This window comes from Ipomoea nil, unplaced genomic scaffold (assembly GCF_001879475.1).
Source record: "Ipomoea nil cultivar Tokyo-kokei standard unplaced genomic scaffold, Asagao_1.1 scaffold3056, whole genome shotgun sequence".
Taxonomy (NCBI): Eukaryota; Viridiplantae; Streptophyta; class Magnoliopsida; order Solanales; family Convolvulaceae; genus Ipomoea; species Ipomoea nil.
In genome coordinates, this window is record NW_017619484.1 from 1,519,874 (window position 1) to 1,529,777 (window position 9,904).

The 9,904-nt window shown below is 35.3% G+C and overlaps 11 non-coding genes across 11 annotated transcripts; 5 read left to right on the plus strand and 6 right to left on the minus strand.

Annotated features, from left to right (window-relative positions):
* Positions 1 to 918: 918 nt before the first annotated feature.
* On the minus strand, positions 919 to 1,003 carry TRNAM-CAU. The gene is given in 2 exon segments: positions 919 to 954; positions 966 to 1,003. It is a non-coding gene; the product is annotated as a tRNA-Met (tRNA).
* A 957-nt stretch (positions 1,004 to 1,960) lies between these two features.
* Positions 1,961 to 2,033, plus strand: TRNAE-CUC. The gene has a single exon. It is a non-coding gene; the product is annotated as a tRNA-Glu (tRNA).
* A 1,115-nt stretch (positions 2,034 to 3,148) lies between these two features.
* TRNAE-CUC lies at positions 3,149 to 3,221 on the plus strand. Its single transcript has one exon. It is a non-coding gene; the product is annotated as a tRNA-Glu (tRNA).
* Positions 3,222 to 3,289: 68 nt separating this feature from the next.
* On the minus strand, positions 3,290 to 3,374 carry TRNAM-CAU. The gene is given in 2 exon segments: positions 3,290 to 3,325; positions 3,337 to 3,374. It is a non-coding gene; the product is annotated as a tRNA-Met (tRNA).
* Positions 3,375 to 4,467: 1,093 nt separating this feature from the next.
* TRNAM-CAU lies at positions 4,468 to 4,552 on the minus strand. Its single transcript is given in 2 exon segments — positions 4,468 to 4,503; positions 4,515 to 4,552. It is a non-coding gene; the product is annotated as a tRNA-Met (tRNA).
* Positions 4,553 to 5,507: 955 nt separating this feature from the next.
* Positions 5,508 to 5,580, plus strand: TRNAE-CUC. Its single transcript has one exon. It is a non-coding gene; the product is annotated as a tRNA-Glu (tRNA).
* Positions 5,581 to 5,648: 68 nt separating this feature from the next.
* TRNAM-CAU lies at positions 5,649 to 5,733 on the minus strand. The gene is given in 2 exon segments: positions 5,649 to 5,684; positions 5,696 to 5,733. It is a non-coding gene; the product is annotated as a tRNA-Met (tRNA).
* A 960-nt stretch (positions 5,734 to 6,693) lies between these two features.
* On the plus strand, positions 6,694 to 6,766 carry TRNAE-CUC. The gene has a single exon. It is a non-coding gene; the product is annotated as a tRNA-Glu (tRNA).
* Positions 6,767 to 6,834: 68 nt separating this feature from the next.
* TRNAM-CAU lies at positions 6,835 to 6,919 on the minus strand. The gene is given in 2 exon segments: positions 6,835 to 6,870; positions 6,882 to 6,919. It is a non-coding gene; the product is annotated as a tRNA-Met (tRNA).
* Positions 6,920 to 8,013: 1,094 nt separating this feature from the next.
* On the minus strand, positions 8,014 to 8,098 carry TRNAM-CAU. Its single transcript is given in 2 exon segments — positions 8,014 to 8,049; positions 8,061 to 8,098. It is a non-coding gene; the product is annotated as a tRNA-Met (tRNA).
* A 936-nt stretch (positions 8,099 to 9,034) lies between these two features.
* On the plus strand, positions 9,035 to 9,107 carry TRNAE-CUC. Its single transcript has one exon. It is a non-coding gene; the product is annotated as a tRNA-Glu (tRNA).
* The last annotated feature ends 797 nt before the right edge of the window (positions 9,108 to 9,904 follow it).

Here is a 9,904-nt window from a genome sequence, read left to right on the forward strand (position 1 = left end):
GGCGTCGTGTCTTTAAGTAAAGAATTACCGCCGTTAAATTTTAACAGATCTCGTATTTTTTGTGTGTTTATAATAAAATGAAACTACAGTGTGTTTCAAATTAAACTGAATAATTTGTCTCGCATATATTGTCAAATGAAAATGTAATTGAATTGAAATGATACTTTAGTTGTGTTGAAACGAAACTGCAGTATGTATAAAATGAAATTGAATAGCATGTCTCACATATTGAGTGTATATTGTCAAATAGAATTGTATTTGAATTGAAATGATACTTTAGTTTTGCTGAAATGAAACTACAGCATGTATAAAAGGAAACTGAATAACATGTCTCACGTATTGAGTGTTATATTGTCAAATGAGACTGTGGTTATATCAAAATGATACTTTAGTTGTGTTTTAATGAAACTACAGTGTATATAAAATGAAATCGTAGTTGAATTAGAATTATAATTTAGTGGTGTTGTAACAATACTACAGTGAGTATAAAATAGAATTCAATAACAAGTCTCATTGTAATAAGACTATTGTACATATAATGTCGAATGGAACTGCAGTTGAAACAAAATGAAACTTTAGTTGTGCTGATATGAAACTACAATATAAATAAAATGAAACTGGATATGTTATACAAACCGAACTAATTACACAGAACGGGTGCGGTGCCGTTTATTTTCATTAAAAGAAACGACTCCGTTTTGGACAATGGTCCACACAGCTGTGTGGACCAAGGTCCACAGTCAAATTTTGCCGATATTCAGAAGATGAAAAAGTGGAACAATGAATCCGTTGTAGTCTAGTTGGTTAGGATACTCGGCTCTCACCGAGAGACCCGGGTTCAATTCCCGGCAACGGAAAACTATTTTTTGTTCTTTTATTTTTTTTTCACGGCGAGGGGAAAAACCACATTTTGGAATATGGGGTGAGAGAGGCTCGAACTCTCGACCTCAGGATCACTCAGAAGCTATGAGACCTACGCGCTAGCCAACTGCGCCACCACCCCACGTTGATACGTGGCAATGACCATTACGTCCCCGTACGTTCCTTTTTTAAATTACCAGTGCATTTGTGTTAAGGAATTGTAGGCCACTAGATAATGCAAGATCAATGGTGTGCAAAGACGATTGTTATACCGTGGACCATGGTCCACACAGTTGAGTGGACCATGTTCCGAAAATGGCGTCGTGTCTTTAAGTAAAGAATTACCGCCGTTAAATTTTAACAGATCTCGTATTTTTTGTGTGTTTATAATAAAATGAAACTACAGTGTGTTTCAAATTAAACTGAATAATTTGTCTCGCATATATTGTCAAATGAAAATGTAATTGAATTGAAATGATACTTTAGTTGTGTTGAAACGAAACTGCAGTATGTATAAAATGAAATTGAATAGCATGTCTCACATATTGAGTGTATATTGTCAAATAGAATTGTATTTGAATTGAAATGATACTTTAGTTTTGCTGAAATGAAACTACAGCATGTATAAAAGGAAACTGAATAACATGTCTCACGTATTGAGTGTTATATTGTCAAATGAGACTGTGGTTATATCAAAATGATACTTTAGTTGTTTTTAATGAAACTACAGTGTATATAAAATGAAATCGTAGTTGAATTAGAATTATAATTTAGTGGTGTTGTAACAAGACTACAGTGAGTATAAAATAGAATTCAATAACAAGTCTCATTGTAATAAGACTATTGTACATATAATGTCGAATGGAACTGCAGTTGAAACAAAATGAAACTTTAGTTGTGCTGATATGAAACTACAATATAAATAAAATGAAACTGGATATGTTATACAAACCGAACTAATTACACAGAACGGGTGCGGTGCCGTTTATTTTCATTAAAGAAACGACTCCGTTTTGGACAATGGTCCACACAGCTGTGTGGACAAGGTCCACAGTCAAATTTTGCCGATATTCAGAAGATGAAAAAGTGGAACAATGAATCCGTTGTAGTCTAGTTGGTTAGGATACTCGGCTCTCACCTGAGAGACCCGGGTTCAATTCCAGGATACGGAAACTATATTTTTGATTCTTTTATTTTTTGCACTGCTAGTTCACGGCGAGGGGAAAAAACCACATTGTGGAATATGGGGTGAGAGAGGCTCGAAACTCTCGACCTCAGGATCACTCAGAAGCTATGAGACCTACGCGCTAGCCAACTGCGCCACCACCCCACGTTGATACGTGGCAATGACCATTACGTCCCCGTACGTTCCTTTTTTAAATTACCAGTGCATTTGTGTTAAGGAATTGTAGGCCACTAGATAATGCAAGATCAATGGTGTGGCAAAGACGATTGTTATACCGTGGACCATGGTCCACACAGTTGAGTGGACCACTGTTCCGAAAATGGCGTCGTGTCTTTAAGTAAAGAATTACCGCCGTTAAATTTTAACAGATCTCGTATTTTTTGTGTGTTTATAATAAAATGAAACTACAGTGTGTTTCAAATTAAACTGAATAATTTGTCTCGCATATATTGTCAAATGAAAATGTAATTGAATTGAAATGATACTTTAGTTGTGTTGAAACGAAACTGCAGTATGTATAAAATGAAATTGAATAGCATGTCTCACATATTGAGTGTATATTGTCAAATAGAATTGTATTTGAATTGAAATGATACTTTAGTTTTGCTGAAATGAAATACAGCATGTATAAAAGAAACTGAATAACATGTCTCACGTATTGAGTGTTATATTGTCAAATGAGACTGTGGTTATATCAAAATGATACTTTAGTTGTTTTTAATGAAACTACAGTGTATATAAAATGAAATCGTAGTTGAATTAGAATTATAATTTAGTGGTGTTGTAACAAGACTACAGTGAGTATAAAATAGAATTCAATAACAAGTCTCATTGTAATAAGACTATTGTACATATAATGTCGAATGGAACTGCAGTTGAAACAAAATGAAACTTTAGTTGTGCTGATATGAAACTACAATATAAATAAAATGAAACTGGATATGTTATACAAACCGAACTAATTACACAGAACGGGTGCGGTGCCGTTTATTTTCATTAAAAGAAACGACTCCGTTTTGGGACAATGGTCCACAGCTGTGTGGACCAAGGTCCACAGTCAAATTTTGCCGATATTCAGAAGATGAAAAAGTGGAACAATGAATCGTTGTAGTCTAGTTGGTTAGGATACTCGGCTCTCACCCGAGAGACCCGGGTTCAATTCCCGGCAACGAAACTATTTTTTGTTCTTTTATTTTTTGCACTGCTAGTTCACGGCGAGGGGAAAAACCACATTGTGGAATATGGGGTGAGAGAGGCTCGAACTCTCGACCTCAGGATCACTCAGAAGCTATGAGACCTACGCGCTAGCCAACTGCGCCACCACCCCACGTTGATACGTGGCAATGACCATTACGTCCCCGTACGTTCCTTTTTTAAATTACCAGTGCATTTGTGTTAAGGAATTGTAGGCCACTAGATAATGCAAGATCAATGGTGTGCAAAGACGATTGTTATACCGTGGACCATGGTCCACACAGTTGAGTGGACCATGTTCCGAAAATGGCGTCGTGTCTTTAAGTAAAGAATTACCGCCGTTAAATTTTAACAGATCTCGTATTTTTTTTGTTGTGTTTATAATAAAATGAAACTACAGTGTGTTTCAAATTAAACTGAATAATTTGTCTCGCATATATTGTCAAATGAAAATGTAATTGAATTGAAATGATACTTTAGTTGTGTTGAAACGAAACTGCAGTATGTATAAAATGAAATTGAATAGCATGTCTCACATATTGAGTGTATATTGTCAAATAGAATTGTATTTGAATTGAAATGATACTTTAGTTTTGCTGAAATGAAACTACAGTATGTATAAAAGGAAACTGAATAACATGTCTCACGTATTGAGTGTTATATTGTCAAATGAGACTGTGGTTATATCAAAATGATACTTTAGTTGTGTTTTAATGAAACTACAGTGTATATAAAATGAAATCGTAGTTGAATTAGAATTATAATTTAGTGGTGTTGTAACAAGACTACAGTGAGTATAAAATAGAATTCAATAACAAGTCTCATTGTAATAAGACTATTGTACATATAATGTCGAATGGAACTGCAGTTGAAACAAAATGAAACTTTAGTTGTGCTGATATGAAACTACAATATAAATAAAATGAAACTGGATATGTTATACAAACCGAACTAATTACACAGAACGGGTGCGGTGCCGTTTATTTTCATTAAAAGAAACGACTCCGTTTTGGGTCACAAGCTGGTGACAAGTCCACAGTCAAATTTTGCCGATATTCAGAAGATGAAAAAGTGGAACAATGAATCCGTTGTAGTCTAGTTGGTTAGGATACTCGGCTCTCACCGAGAGACCCGGGTTCAATTCCCGGCAACGGAAAACTATTTTTTGTTCTTTTATTTTTTGCACTGCTAGTTCACGGCGAGGGGAAAAACCACATTGTGGAATATGGGGTGAGAGAGGCTCGAACTCTCGACCTCAGGATCACTCAGAAGCTATGAGACCTACGCGCTAGCCAACTGCGCCACCACCCCACGTTGATACGTGGCAATGACCATTACGTCCCCGTACGTTCCTTTTTTAAATTACCAGTGCATTTGTGTTAAGGAATTGTAGGCCACTAGATAATGCAAGATCAATGGTGTGCAAAGACGATTGTTATACGTGGACCATGGTCCACACAGTTGAGTGGACCATGTTCCGAAAATGGCGTCGTGTCTTTAAGTAAAGAATTACCGCCGTTAAATTTTAACAGATCTCGTATTTTTTGTGTGTTTATAATAAAAATGAAACTACAGTGTGTTTCAAATTAAACTGAATAATTTGTCTCGCATATATTGTCAAATGAAAATGTAATTGAATTGAAATGATACTTTAGTTGTGTTGAAACGAAACTGCAGTATGTATAAAATGAAATTGAATAGCATGTCTCACATATGAGTTATATGTCAAATAGAATTGTATTTGAATTGAAATGATACTTTAGTTTTGCTGAAATGAAACTACAGATGTATAAAAGGAAACTGAATAACATGTCTCACGTATTGAGTGTTATATTGTCAAATGAACTGTGGTTATATCAAAATGATACTTTAGTTGTGTTTTAATGAAACTACAGTGTATATAAAATGAAATCGTAGTTGAATTAGAATTATAATTTAGTGGTGTTGTAACAATACTACAGTGAGTATAAAATAGAATTCAATAACAAGTCTCATTGTAATAAGACTATTGTACATATAATGTCGAATGGAACTGCAGTTGAAACAAAATGAAACTTTAGTTGTGCTGATATGAAACTACAATATAAATAAAATGAAACTGGATATGTTATACAAACCGAACTAATTACACAGAACGGGTGCGGTGCCGTTTATTTTCATTAAAAGAAACGACTCCGTTTTGGACAATGGTCCACACAGCTGTGTGGACCAAGGTCCACAGTCAAATTTTGCCGATATTCAGAAGATGAAAAAGTGGAACAATGAATCCGTTGTAGTCTAGTTGGTTAGGATACTCGGCTCTCACCCGAGAGACCCGGGTTCAATTCCCGGCAACGGAAACTATTTTTTGTTCTTTTATTTTTTGCACTGCTAGTTCACGGCGAGGGGAAAAACCACATTTTGAATATGGGGTGAGAGAGGCTCGAACTCTCGACCTCAGGATCACTCAGAAGCTATGAGACCTACGCGCTAGCCAACTGCGCCACCACCCCACGTTGATACGTGGCAATGACCATTACGTCCCCGTACGTTCCTTTTTTAAATTACCAGTGCATTTGTGTTAAGGAATTGTAGGCCACTAGATAATGCAAGATCAATGGTGTGCAAAGACGATTGTTATACCGTGGACCATGGTCCACACAGTTGAGTGGACCATGTTCCGAAAATGGCGTCGTGTCTTTAAGTAAAGAATTACCGCCGTTAAATTTTAACAGATCTCGTATTTTTTGTGTGTTTATAATAAAATGAAACTACAGTGTGTTTCAAATTAAACTGAATAATTTGTCTCGCATATATTGTCAAATGAAAATGTAATTGAATTGAAATGATACTTTAGTTGTGTTGAAACGAAACTGCAGTATGTATAAAATGAAATTGAATAGCATGTCTCACATATTGAGTGTATATTGTCAAATAGAATTGTATTTGAATTGAAATGATACTTTAGTTTTGCTGAAATGAAACTACAGCATGTATAAAAGGAAACTGAATAACATGTCTCACGTATTGAGTGTTATATTGTCAAATGAGACTGTGGTTATATCAAAATGATACTTTAGTTGTGTTTTAATGAAACTACAGTGTATATAAAATGAAATCGTAGTTGAATTAGAATTATAATTTAGTGGTGTTGTAACAATACTACAGTGAGTATAAAATAGAATTCAATAACAAGTCTCATTGTAATAAGACTATTGTACATATAATGTCGAATGGAACTGCAGTTGAAACAAAATGAAACTTTAGTTGTGCTGATATGAAACTACAATATAAATAAAATGAAACTGGATATGTTATACAAACCGAACTAATTACACAGAACGGGTGCGGTGCCGTTTATTTTCATTAAAAGAAACGACTCCGTTTTGGACAATGGTCCACACAGCTGTGTGGACCAAGGTCCACAGTCAAATTTTGCCGATATTCAGAAGATGAAAAAGTGGAACAATGAATCCGTTGTAGTCTAGTTGGTTAGGATACTCGGCTCTCACCCGAGAGACCCGGGTTCAATTCCCGGCAACGGAAACTATTTTTTGTTCTTTTATTTTTTGCACTGCTAGTTCACGGCGAGGGGAAAAACCACATTTTGAATATGGGGTGAGAGAGGCTCGAACTCTCGACCTCAGGATCACTCAGAAGCTATGAGACCTACGCGCTAGCCAACTGCGCCACCACCCCACGTTGATACGTGGCAATGACCATTACGTCCCCGTACGTTCCTTTTTTAAATTACCAGTGCATTTGTGTTAAGGAATTGTAGGCCACTAGATAATGCAAGATCAATGGTGTGCAAAGACGATTGTTATACCGTGGACCATGGTCCACACAGTTGAGTGGACCACGTTCCGAAAATGGCGTCGTGTCTTTAAGTAAAGAATTACCGCCGTTAAATTTTAACAGATCTCGTATTTTTTGTGTGTTTATAATAAAATGAAACTACAGTGTGTTTCAAATTAAACTGAATAATTTGTCTCGCATATATTGTCAAATGAAAATGTAATTGAATTGAAATGATACTTTAGTTGTGTTGAAACGAAACTGCAGTATGTATAAAATGAAATTGAATAGCATGTCTCACATATTGAGTGTATATTGTCAAATAGAATTGTATTTGAATTGAAATGATACTTTAGTTTTGCTGAAATGAAACTACAGCATGTATAAAAGGAAACTGAATAACATGTCTCACGTATTGAGTGTTATATTGTCAAATGAGACTGTGGTTATATCAAAATGATACTTTAGTTGTGTTTTAATGAAACTACAGTGTATATAAAATGAAATCGTAGTTGAATTAGAATTATAATTTAGTGGTGTTGTAACAATACTACAGTGAGTATAAAATAGAATTCAATAACAAGTCTCATTGTAATAAGACTATTGTACATATAATGTCGAATGGAACTGCAGTTGAAACAAAATGAAACTTTAGTTGTGCTGATATGAAACTACAATATAAATAAAATGAAACTGGATATGTTATACAAACCGAACTAATTACACAGAACGGGTGCGGTGCCGTTTATTTTCATTAAAAGAAACGACTCCGTTTTGGACAATGGTCCACACAGCTGTGTGGACCAAGGTCCACAGTCAAATTTTGCCGATATTCAGAAGATGAAAAAGTGGAACAATGAATCGTTGTAGTCTAGTTGGTTAGGATACTCGGCTCTCACCGAGAGACCCGGTTCAATTCCCGGCAACGAAACTATTTTTTGTTCTTTTATTTTTTGCACTGCTATTCACGGCGAGGGGAAAAACCACATTGAATATGGGGTGAGAGAGGCTCGAACTCTCGACCTCAGGATCACTCAGAAGCTATGAGACCTACGCGCTAGCCAACTGCGCCACCACCCCACGTTGATACGTGGCAATGACCATTACGTCCCCGTACGTTCCTTTTTTAAATTACCAGTGCATTTGTGTTAAGGAATTGTAGGCCACTAGATAATGCAAGATCAATGGTGTGCAAAGACGATTGTTATACCGTGGACCATGGTCCACACAGTTGAGTGGACCATGTTCCGAAAATGGCGTCGTGTCTTTAAGTAAAGAATTACCGCCGTTAAATTTTAACAGATCTCGTATTTTTTGTGTGTTTATAATAAAATGAAACTACAGTGTGTTTCAAATTAAACTGAATAATTTGTCTCGCATATATTGTCAAATGAAAATGTAATTGAATTGAAATGATACTTTAGTTGTGTTGAAACGAAACTGCAGTATGTATAAAATGAAATTGAATAGCATGTCTCACATATTGAGTGTATATTGTCAAATAGAATTGTATTTGAATTGAAATGATACTTTAGTTTTGCTGAAATGAAACTACAGCATGTATAAAAGGAAACTGAATAACATGTCTCACGTATTGAGTGTTATATTGTCAAATGAGACTGTGGTTATATCAAAATGATACTTTAGTTGTGTTTTTAATGAAACTACAGTGTATATAAAATGAAATCGTAGTTGAATTAGAATTATAATTTAGTGGTGTTGTAACAATACTACAGTGAGTATAAAATAGAATTCAATAACAAGTCTCATTGTAATAAGACTATTGTACATATAATGTCGAATGGAACTGCAGTTGAAAAAAAAATGAAACTTTAGTTGTGCTGATATGAAACTACAATATAAATAAAATGAAACTGGATATGTTATACAAACCGAACTAATTACACAGAACGGGTGCGGCCGTTTATTTTCATTAAAAGAAACGACTCCGTTTTGGACAATGGTCCACAGTCAAATTTTGCCGATATTCAGAAGATGAAAAAGTGGAACAATGAATCCGTTGTAGTCTAGTTGGTTAGGATACTCGGCTCTCACCCGAGAGACCCGGGTTCAATTCCCGGCAACGGAAACTATTTTTTTGTTCTTTTATTTTTTGCACTGCTAGTTCACGGCGAGGGGAAAAACCACATTTTGAATATGGGTGAGAGAGGCTCGAACTCTCGACCTCAGGATCACTCAGAAGCTATGAGACCTACGCGCTAGCCAACTGCGCCACCACCCCACGTTGATACGTGGCAATGACCATTACGTCCCCGTACGTTCCTTTTTTAAATTACCAGTGCATTTGTGTTAAGGAATTGTAGGCCACTAGATAATGCAAGATCAATGGTGTGCAAAGACGATTGTTATACCGTGGACCATGGTCCACACAGTTGAGTGGACCACGTTCCGAAAATGGCGTCGTGTCTTTAAGTAAAAATTACCGCCGTTAAATTTTAACAGATCTCGTATTTTTTGTGTGTTTATAATAAAATGAAACTACAGTGTGTTTCAAATTAAACTGAATAATTTGTCTCGCATATATTGTCAAATGAAAATGTAATTGAATTGAAATGATACTTTAGTTGTGTTGAAACGAAACTGCAGTATGTATAAAATGAAATTGAATAGCATGTCTCACATATTGAGTGTATATTGTCAAATAGAATTGTATTTGAATTGAAATGATACTTTAGTTTTGCTGAAATGAAACTACAGCATGTATAAAAGGAAACTGAATAACATGTCTCACGTATTGAGTGTTATATTGTCAAATGAGACTGTGGTTATATAAAATGATACTTTAGTTGTGTTTTAATGAAACTACAGTGTATATAAAATGAAATCGTAGTTGAATTAGAATTATAATTTAGTGGTGTTGTAACA